Source organism: Carcharhinus amblyrhynchos, chromosome 6 (genome assembly GCF_965287045.1).
Source record: "Carcharhinus amblyrhynchos chromosome 6, sCarAmb.v2.hapA, whole genome shotgun sequence".
In the NCBI taxonomy this organism is placed as follows: Eukaryota; Metazoa; Chordata; class Chondrichthyes; order Carcharhiniformes; family Carcharhinidae; genus Carcharhinus; species Carcharhinus amblyrhynchos.
Window position 1 is genome coordinate 83,915,067 of NC_137329.1, and position 11,899 is coordinate 83,926,965.

Consider the following 11,899-nt stretch of genomic DNA (forward strand, 5'->3'; position numbering starts at 1 on the left):
AAAATGATGACCATCGCCAGCGATGACCTGCACGAGGAGAGCCACCACGCCCGAGAAGGAAGGAAGGAGGATCAGAGTCAGAGTGCCAGACCAGACCAAAGGACCAGACGACCACCTAGACCAGCGCACAGATAAAAGGCCAATATCTGCTTGGGTACTTGCCAGTCTCGCAAAGTTAAGTCAAGGTCTTGTATTGGACTTGAACGCTAGTATTTTCTGTAAGATAACTTATTGTTGGTCAGGTGGGTAATTATTGCTTGTGTGGGTTTAAATAAATATTGGTTGTACTAATAAGACGTCTACTCATAGTTATTTGTCCACCGTATAAGGGTTAAAACAGACTGTGCGGCAGGCAACAGGAGGTATTTCTGTATCGAGTCAGGATACAGGATGCAGTTGGCTAAAGTATGACATTTATTAATAATGATTGACCTGTACTAATGATGATTGGCTTATGGTTAACTAGAAGGCAAGTAAAATGTCTTTTGAGACCTATAATAATATTTGATAAGTATTATCAAAATCAATAGCTAATACAAAGACTGGTGACACGGTAGTATCCTGGTGAAAGATGTTCTTTACTGATCAATGCATGAAGGGAGGAGACATCAAGCAGTCTTATGCCTCTCTGAGATTACATTTGTCAATATTATTATAGATCTCAAAAGACATTTTACTCGCCTTCTAGTTAACCATAAGCCAATCCTCATTAGTACAGTCAATCATTATTAATAAATGTCATACTTTAGCCAACTGCATCCTGACTCGATCTAGAAATACCTCCTGTTGCCTGCCGCACAGTCTGTTTTTAACCCTTATACGGTGGACAAAGACTTCTTGTTAGTACAGTGATATTTAATCACACGTACAATTGATATTAATCACCTACACAATCAATACAAAGTTATCCTACAGAATACTGAAGTTCAAGTTCAATACTAGACCTTGACTTAACTTTTGCGAGACTGGCAATACCCAACAGATATTGGCCTTTATCTGTGTGTTGGTCTCCATGGTCCTCTGCATAGTCTGGTCTGATACTCTGGCTCTGGTCTTCCTTTCATCTTTGTTGGATCTCCTCATGCTGGTCATTGCTGGTGGTGTCACCAGCTAGTTGTGCCATTCGTGTACAAGAGAGAGAGAGTGAGCTTCTTCCATGGTTTTGAGCCTTTTTTGGTTATTGTCAATCAATTGATCTGGGCTTGATCACCCTGATTTATAGAGTCCAATCAGATACTGCCCCACCAATCTCTGGGTGGGTACCCAACAGCCATGTCTGCAGGTGCTGGAGGCACACGATTCATATACTTCCCTCCCAAGTAAGAGGTTAAAGCGCCCCTGTGTTTGGTAAACAACTCAGTTTGACCAGGAAGTGTCCATTGTCTTTGAGGTGGCCTATGCCCTGTGAATTCAAAAGTCTGCAGCTGTAGTCTGTTTACCTCTGTCCAATTTCTTTTAAGGCTGTAGCCTGTCCGTTTCTGTACTTGGCCAATTATCCCACCATGCTTTGTAAGTCGCCATCTTAAGTGGCCCATTTGGCTACACTCTTTTAAACTTACTTAAATGATACTTTGTAATTCCAGTTTAAGCATGCTGTCCCAGTCAAGATTATTGCTTAGATGCCAACAACATATTATCTATTATGATTGTACAATAGATTCATACAAAAAAAAAGCAAAATATGGCAGATGCTAGGATGCTGGAAATACTCACCAGGTCTGCCAGCATCTATCTGGAGAGAAACAGAGTTAACATCTCATAGACTCTTCATCAGAATAGATTGATACTACCTGGTTTCCTGCAGGCACGAGGTAATCAAATTTGGTAAGAAGTTAGTGTTCTTTTAAGAAAGGTTTTTTTTAAAATATGATTTCTGCAGCTCACAATTTCAGTGATGTCATTGCTACCAGTTTGACTGAAAATGTTCTTTTATTTCTACTTAAGTAGCTTAAGTGATCTGTGTTTACTCTGGGATTAGTTTCACAATCCTGCATTGTTAGGAGGATAGTCATGTGTTTTTGGACCGTTTTATTCATTTTCAGTTTGGAGCTGCGGGTTTGAGTTTTTAATTTTATAACGGACAGCAAGCTAAAGAGAAGTGTTTTTCCTCTCTCCCTGTTTTTTTTTGAAATTCTCTTGTTTTCCTGAAGTGTAAAATTTTGCTGTTGTTGGAGGCTGGTGTTTTGGGAAGTTGTTTTATCTTCAAAATGCTCAGTGAATCCAGAGAACTGTAGACTTCAATCAAAGGATGCAATTTACATTATCACATGAACAAAGGACCTTGCTGTATTGAACTTGTTTACAGGGTTTTGTCTATGGCAAGGGTTTTGGTTTGACTGGAACACATTAGATGTTTTTGATAAAGATTATACATTATAGTGGTTGTTTTGTTTCCTGTTTGTAATTGATAAAAGTTTTTGCTAATTTTCTTATTACACATGTTGACTGTCTTCTTAAATAAATTTTGTTTGGTAAATGCTGTCTTGTGGGTCTTTTGAATCACACAGAAGTGAAATTTATCATGCTTGTCCTAGCCAAAATGTAAACTTATGACTCAGGCGGGCTTGGTAAAACATTTTGGAGTTTCCAACCTGAGCCATAACACAGGCCTTTGTAGATGTTTGACTTCTGATGGCCCTGTGAGTTCTGACCTTTAGAGGTGATTTTTCCTGCTTTTGTTTTAACCTTTACTTTGTGAGTTACATCACATGATGTATTTTGAAACCATTCCTTCTTGCCTAACTTCCAGATGTAACATAATGGCCATCCTGATGGTTTAACTCTTAAGCAGTTAATATTACTAAGGGAATAAATGACCTAGACTATCTCAAATGGTTAAGTGAAACTGCTCGGACACTCCCATTGTTCTGGCAAATACCTGATACTCACACCTGATATTATAGGGGTGATTTTACCAAACCGATTTTACCTGTTTTGGGTGCGGTGCAATTGTAAAGTGGGGCGTAAAGTAAATAGAGCAATTGGTGCTGATTTTCACAACCAGCACCATTTCACAAGTGCCAGATGTCTGGTACGGTCAGCCTCTCATCAGAAATGGGAAATAAATATATTTAAATTTATTTAAATAAGCATTTATATGTCATTAGCGATCTGGCACTCAATCATCTGGGCTCGCCTGCCTTTATGACCTCGCAGGGAAAGGTTCTCGCCAATGAAGAATAGATATGCCCCCCATTCATGGGGAGCAGTTGACCTGGCCTCGCTGGTGGAATCAGAGGCCATTGAGGTCCCCCAGGGAGACTGAGAGCAAGGGAAGGTGCCCCTTGGTCAGTGTCAGACTGGCAGTGCCACCCTGGGCAGACTGGCATTTGAGCAATGCCCATAGGGCATGTGGGCAATGCCCACTGGGGAGTGACAGGGAGTGGGGCTAACGGGGGGGCCATTGTGGGAGGAGCGAATGGGGAGGGGTAAGGGGGGGGAGGGGTAATGGGGAAGGGGGCCCACTGCTACTCTGCAGCAATCGGTGTAGGGAGGGAGAGGGGGCCTACTGCCAGTGCCACTGCCACTCTATAGCAATCAGTGGAGGAGGGCAGCAGGTCGCAATCGGTGGGGAAGGACGGGGTCCGTGATCAGTCTGGGTAATGGGGGGGATCGGCAGGGGTAGTACCTCGGGCCGCAGGCCCCCGTGGTTGCGGGGGAAGGGCTACTGCAGGCTGCTTGCACTAGCTGGGGCCAGACAACTCTTTCTTTGTCTGTCAGAGCCTTGTTACTGCTAATGCACATGGGCAGCATCAGAGGCCTGCACACACGCACCACCTCCCACTGCAGCCTTTTGGGCACCTTAAACCCCACCCAAAGGCTCGCTCAGAATTTTGCAGGCAGAGTGCGTATGAGGAGGCCTAGAAACACACCCAATAACTATCCCAGTTTCAAGTCCGTCCAGTACTTAGACAAAAAATGATAAAATACTGCCTCATGAATGGGATTCTCCCAAAAAAATTGTAAGTGTCAAATTCGCATAAAACCTGGAGTAAATCTAGGTATTTTTCAGGATATTTTTCAGCAGGATTTTCAAAATTAATGTCCCACACTATGCGTCACAGAGAGTCCTAGTGTGAACCATACTAAAAATCTGGAGGTGGGCCTATTCCTGCTGGAGAGGCCGGCAGCATAGCGCTCTGCAGCCAGCACTAAATAGCCTCTGCTTGAGTGTCCCGGCCAGCTGCACTACTAAAGCAGCACAGCGGGCTGGGAGAATTGCACCCAATATGTAGCCAACATGTTTACTAGTTGCTATTTCCACTGTTCCGCTCATCTCTGATGTCAACACAAATTCAAATTCAGGATGTGATTAACTTTAGGACTCGGGCTAATAGGGTCCAAAGAGATTTCAGTGTCTTAAAAATGTCAAGAACAGGCACAGAAGATAATCAATATAAATGAGGGAATGTTGGCCTTTATATCTAGAGGACTGTTATTTGACTCTAAACTTAAACTACTTTCCAAGTGTTTAGTGTTACAAACCAAAGAACAGAAGTCAACTCAAATTCTCTAACAAACTTCTGTTTATTCAAAATTTTAGGTACCAAACTCAAACTTACAACAGTTGCAACACTTTAACTCTCACACTTCAACATTAATTCTTAACTGAAACTCTAACTCTTTAACTAAAAATGGATGCTTCCTGTTCAGATCGAAGTGGCTGAGTCTGTTCCTGATGTAGATTCATCCTCGTGATTCCTGGTCTTCTCTGAAAATGTTCTTTCAGGGCACACTTGTGATGGTTGATCTCTGCATTATCATAAGAACATAAGAACATAAGAAATAGGAGCAGGAGTAGGCCATATTATCACTGAAGACAAAAGGCTAAAGCACATGTATTTATCCTAAACTTCTCAGATTCTTGTTCCTTGTTCAGATTCAAGTCCCTTGGCATTCAGCCAATGGTGTAACCAGGAACCCATCATACTGTTTGACCAGGCCAATGAAATTACTCACAGACAACTCCATAATGCTTAGTTTAAATGGCATGTTCAGGGCCAGAATTACCATTTCCAATGATATAAAAGAACACATACTTATCTTCCTCTTATTTGTCAGGGCAATCTTCCAATGGAGGATCCAGTGAAAATGTCTCCAGTGCAGGAATCCTCATAGCAAGCAGTGGAGAGAATCCTTGCAGTCACCACATTTCTTTTTTATAGCACCAATGGCCATACAGAATCATAGAACCCCCCTACAGTGCAGAAGGAGGCCATTCGGCCCATTAAGTCTGCACTGACAATAATCCCACCTAGGCCCTATCCCCATAACCCCACATATTTGCCCTGCTAATCCTTCTAACCTATGCATCCCAGGGAACTAAGGGGTAATTTAGCAATGGCCAGTGCACCTAACCCGCAAATCTTTGGATTGTGAGAGGAAACTGGAGCACCCGGAGGGAACCCACACAGAAATGGGAAGAACATGCAAACTCCACATAGACAGTAAACCAAGCCGGGAAGCGAACTCAGGTCTCCAGAGCAGTGAGGCAGCAGTGCTAACCACTGTGGTACCGTACTGTCCAGCTTGAAGTAAGTAAAGATTTTAAATGTCTAGAAGTTTCTTTCGGAGAGAAGGTGTAAGGTAAGTGGGGGTTTGGGTACGTTGAGTGAGGGGAAAGGTGGGTAAGGGGGGGTAGGGTTGATAAGATGGGTGGGTAAAGGGTAGAGTGGATAAGGTAAGGTGTAATGGATAGGGTAGCAGGTGGATGCATTGGGTAGAGTGATCGGATGGTTAGCTGATTAAGGGGTAGTCGGGTCTGGTCAGGAGGAGTTGTCGGGTTGTGGACTAGTCAGGTCAGGTTGGGAGGAAGGCAGCTTTTCAGGTTAGTTCAGGAGAGCCAGGAAGGGTTCATAGGGGGATTTGGGTGGTGAGGTCAGGACTGGTTGTGTTTGCAGTTGGGGCTTTAGGGAGGGAGGCATGTGATGGGAGCTAGTCAGGTCAGGTCCGTGTGAGTGATTTTGAGGGTGGGGGTGGGGACGTCAGTCATATTACTATCCAGGAGATAGACTAGGTTTTTTTCTGATAACTCTTCAGAGGAATATTTCCTTGATAATTATCCAGATAAGTAAGTAGAAACTGTCCAAAGGCTCTGATTCTAACTCAGAATTGGAGACTTTTATAGGGGGCCTGAGAAGCAGGGAAATTGTTCATCGGAAGTTTAAATTTCCTGGGCGATTCCCACAGAGACTTGCTTTAGGATTTCCAATGGATCCTATAGCACATCTTTCAATGTACATCTGATTTCTGACCACCTGGTAATCGGAAGATCTAACTCATGTAAATTGTATTTATTATACATTATACAGTAATGATTTAGATGAAGGAATTGAATGCAATATCTCCAAATTTGCAAATGACACAAAGCTGGGTGGCAGTGTGTGCTGTGAGGAGAATGCTAAGGCTGCAGGGTGACTTGGACAGACTGGCTAAGTGGCAAATACTTGGCAAATGCAATATAATGTGGATAAATGTGTGGTTATCCACTTTGGTGGCAAAAACAGGAAGGATTATTCTCTGAATGGTGGAAATTTAGGAAAAGGGGAAGTGCAACCTGACCTGGGTGTCATGGTTGAACAGTCGCTGAAGGTTGGCATACAGGTACAGCAGGCGGTGAGGAAAACCAACGGCATGCTGGCCTTCATAGCAAGAGGATTTGGGTATAAGAGTAAGGATGTCTTGCTGCAGTTATACATTACCTTGGTGAGGTCACACCTTGAGTATTGTGCACAGCTTTGGTCTCCTAGTCTGAGGAAGGACATTCTTGCTATTGAGGGAGTCCAGCAAAGGTTCACCAGACTGATTCCCGGAATGGCAGGGCTGACACATGAAGAGAGCCTGGATCGTCTGGGCTTGTACTCACTGGAATCTAGAAGAATGAGAGGGGATCTTATAGAAACAAATAAAATCCTGATGGGGCTGGATGGGCTAGGGCTGAATGTGGGAAGAATGTTCCTGATGTTGGGGAAGTACAGAACTAGGACTCATGAGTCTAAGAATAAAGGGTAATCAATTCAAGACTGAAATGAGAAAGAGCTTCTTCATTCAGAAAGTCATCACATTTCCTTTTTACAGCACCAATGGCCATACAGAATCATAGAACCCCCCTACAGTGCAGAAGGAGGCCATTCGGCCCATTGAGTCTGCACCGACAATAATCCCACCTAGGCCCTATCCCCAAACCTCACATATTTGCCCTGCTAATCCTTCTAACCTATGCATCCCAGGGAACCTGTGGAATTCCCTACCACAGGAAGCTGTTGGGGCCAGTTCATTAGATATGTTCAAGAGGGAGCTGGGCTTGACCCTTGTGGCTAAAGGATCAAGGGATATGGAGAGAAACCGGGAGTTTGATACTGAAAGTGCACGATCAGCCATGATCAGATTGAATGGTGGTGCAGGCTTGAAGGGCCTACTGCTGCATCTAATTTCTATGGTTTCTATGCTTGTCCATACAAATTTGCTGACCTACTTAATTTTTAAAATGCAGCTGCTCGAGGGACTTCTGGAGTGTAAACCATTTGCCAGTTTGGGGACTTAAAAACCCATTGTGTGGGTAAGTGGGGAATTTTTAAAGAGGTATTATGATTGATAACTAACCTAGTTCTTTGAGATGTAAAAGTATCCATTGCTTGTGGCAAGCTTCGAAACCAAACTGCAGACAAGAAAACCAAAAGACTCAACAAAGTAAACAGGATGCCCTTAAAGATATGTCATAGAGATAAGGGAGGTGTGGAAATACACATTTTGAGGTTACAGAGAAGAACAAGAAGAACAAGATTGCTTGCCTTGCTGACTTTATCAAAACAATGACAAAGCATCATAGAAAAATGAATGAAAAGGGATGATCTATGCCCCTGTGCTGAGTATCCTCAAAGGTAAAGACAATTTAAGTTGGAATGTAAATTACTGCCTAAACACTCTACTGTGTGACAACAAAATAGGATTGCTACAACTTTTCGCCATCAAGTCTGAATCCCTTGCACAAATCTTGCAAAGAAAAAGAAATGGAAGACATATAATTGCTTAGGAAGGACATATTAACCTGGAAAGGAGCACAGCATTGATATGCCAGAAGGAAAATTGGACTCCAAGGGTTACATTGGATGAGTGTGAGGGCGGGGGTGATGTGGAGAGAGGAGAGGCAGGTGCTGTTATTGAGAGGTAAAGTTCCAGCCAATGTTCAGTCCAAAAGGCTGTAAAGTACCTAACTGGAAGATGAGGTGCTTTTCCTCCAGTTTGTATAAGGCTTCACTTGAACATTGCAACAGGCTAAGGACAGACATGTGGACAGGAGAGCAGGGTGGTGTGTTGAAATGGCAAGTGACAGGAAGGTCTGGGTCCTGCTTGCGGATAGGCCAAAGGTGTTCTGCAATGTGGTCACCCTGTCTGTATTTGATCTCTCCGAGATAGAGTAGACCCGCATTGGGAGCAGCAAATGCAACAGACCAGATTAAAGGAGGTGCACATGAAATGCTGCTTCACCTGAAAAGAGTGTTTGGTCCTTGGGATGGTGAGCAGGAAGGCGGTAAAGGGACAGAAGTTGCATCTTCTGCAATTGCATGGGAAAGTGCCATTAGTGGTGGGTGAGGTATTGGGCGATGGAGGAATGGACCAAGGTGTCTGGGAGGGAATGGCCCATGTGGAATGCTGATGGGGGAGTGAGGGAAAGATGTGTTGAGTGGTGACGTTATGCTGGAGTTGGCAGAAATGGCAGAGGATGGTCCTTTGAATGTGGAGGCTGTTGGGGTGAAAAGTGAGGACAAAGGGAACACTATCTTTGTTCTGGAAGCTGACAGGAGATGAGAGCAGTGGTGTGGCAGATGGTATGGACAAGATTGAGAGCCCTGTCAACTGCAATGAGTGGAAAACCATGATTAAGGAATTATCTTGTCTTCAGCTCTGACAAAGGGTCATCCTGACTCAAAATTTTGGCTCTATCCTCTCTCCGCAGATGCTGCCAGACCTGCTGAGATTTTCCAGCATTTCCTGATTTTGTTTCAGATTCCAACACCCGCAGTGTTTTGCCTTTATCTTACATTATAAGGGCTGTATTCACTGCAATTTGGAAAATTAAGGGTGATTTTCATGAAGAACAGGTAAGAGGAAAACTATTTCTGCTGGCTCGTGAGTCAAGAAATAAAAGGCATTGTCTAATAATGAGAGCCAGGTCCTTTAGGAATGACATTAGGAAATATACTAATCACACAAAGTTTGGAACGCTCTTCTGCAAATGACAGTTGAAGTTGCATCAGTTGTTGATGTTAAGTATGATATTGATGGTTATTTGTTAAATAAAGTGCTATGGGGCATCAATTGGTATAGCGAGTTAGGTTACAGGTTAGCCATGATATCATTCAATGGTGAATTTGTTCTGAGAGGCAAAATGTCCTCTTCCTGTTTCTATGACTGATACTTTTATTCAAAATGTATACTAGACAGCATCATAATTGGGGCATTCAAGCATGGAAACGACATTAAGGCAATAGAGAAAATCATGAAGGTTCATTTGGGTGATACTGAAGATTTTAAACTATGAGGAGACTGGGACACTAATACCCATTTTCACTGATGCACAGAAACCCAGGTCTCGAGTTAAACCATGGGTCATTGAGGTCAATTTTGTATTTGCATTTGTAAAACACCAAAACATCCACAATGGGCTTCAGCCACCTTCTTTGCTGTAAATGTCAGACATGATGTGGATATGCCGGCGTTGGACTGGGGTAAACACAGTAAAAAGCCTGACAACACCAGGTTTAAGTCCAACCGATTTATTTGATAGTACACTCACTAGCTTTTGGGGTTAGTCCCTTCGTTAGTACTCACCTGACGAAGGGACTAACCCCGAAAGCTAGTGAGTATACTATCAAATAAATCGGTTGGACTTAAACCTGGTGTTGTCAGACTTTTTACTGTGTTAAATGTCAGTGGCATACTCAATAGTTATTCTGATTGTGGCATGTGCTTCCTGGATTTTTATGCTGATATCTGGATATACTCAGCACGTTATCAGACAGAATTGAAGAAATTAAATGTAGTCTTCAAGTATTCTCCTATAGAGCCTCATTCGTGATCAGGGTTCAGGAGAAGGGAATGCATCAGGTGCAAAACAGCAAGGCTCATGCTCAGGAGGGAATGTGTCTGGGCTCATTGGCTTATCAGCCTGTCAGTCTGGATGGTCTGTACATCAGATTGCATCTTGGACACTGTCAGACTGGTTAGTTCCAAACTTACCAATCCAGTGCCTAGACCGTCCAGAATGGCAGAGAACTCGGCCAATGATTGTTGTTGTTCTGTTGCTGGACTGTTCTGTTTGGGCATTTTTCGAAGCAATGTGCTCACTTGCAGATTGATCCATATTTTGTTTGTAGGCATTAGATTTTAATAACTGTATCTTTCTTTCTAAGCATGCTTGCTTAATATCTTGAATTAAGAATGGTAGGAGAATTTGGCTAAGGAGAGTAAAGCACAATAGAGCAAGAACTAAATCTTTTCGTGAGTAAACCGGTTGTACATAAGGTATCCTTAAAGTTTTCTGCCACCAGATTTAAGGGAAAGGCAGAGGCTGTATTAGTACTAAAGGTGTGGAAGAAAGATGCTATTGAGCAATTGAGAAGGTGAACAATCAAAGGTGTTCTGGCAGATAGGTGGTGGGAGGAGAGTTTGAGTGAATTACTGAGGGAGCTTTGGTAAGAAATATTCCCAGAATATATGATGAGGTTAAAGGAGGCAAGGAATTTGTATTCAACATCTGAAAAGTAGATGTTACAGCAGCAGAAGTTGAGGGAGTTACTTGGGTGGTCAAGAAAGAGTTGATGAGATTGAGGGGGGGAAGGAGTTGGAAGTGAGCAGGTTAGTTGGAGAACAAAATTACCAAAATGAGTAAGAAGGAATCACTGGAAGAGTGGGGAATTAAGCAGCAAGTGTTGGAAGAATGGAAAATACCCAAGAGTTATCAAAGCAGTTGGATCTAATCCCAAAGATGTTAGAAAAGTGCATGAAAGCAGAATGAAGTTCAGGATCTCAGGGGCTGAAACAAAGTGAAACCATAGGACTGCAGACAAGCAGGTCAACATATTTTATTCCAGAACCCCAAGAAATAATTGAAAAGGGCAACTAGGGATGAGCATGAATAACGAGCAGGACCTTTTTACAGTAGCAGACATACTGAGTAGTTCAGAATCAGAGAATTGCTGCAGCTGCCTCAGCTATCTGAGCAGTACTGGAATTGTCATTTTTTATGGACAATGACAATCAAGTCAGTTATATCAATACAAGCGGGATTGGGCTGCCACCATATTCACATTGTAGAATCCCTCATGGAATCATAGAATCCCTACAGTGCAACAGGAGGCCATTTGGCCCATCTGGTCTGCACTGACTGTCCAACTGAGTGTCTTATCTAGAACCTATGCTGGTAATCCCAGATATTTATCCCACTAATTCCCCCTCATTTACACATCCTGAGACACTAAGGGGTAACTGAGCATGACCAATCCACCTAACCTGCACATCTTTGGACTGTGAGGGCAAACCCAAAAACCCGGTGGGAACCATGCAGACATGTGGAGAACATACAAACTCCACATGGATAGTAACCTAAGGCTGGAATTGAACCCAGGTCCCTGGCACTGTGAGGCAGCAGTGCTAACCACTGTGCCATTATGCCATCCATAGCATCATTAATTAAACAAGTGCCAGTGATGAGTATACATAACCAAGAAGATCTCTATATTGTTGGTGATTTTCCTATTTAATGATTTATTTCATGAGAAGAATTAAAAGGCACTAACACTCTCTTGACCTTCTGGTTACGATTAGAAGATTTTGAGTTTGGAATATTTTCATTTACATTCCTCAAGGTTTCATGGTTTTCAAAGCAAGTGTGCTTGAC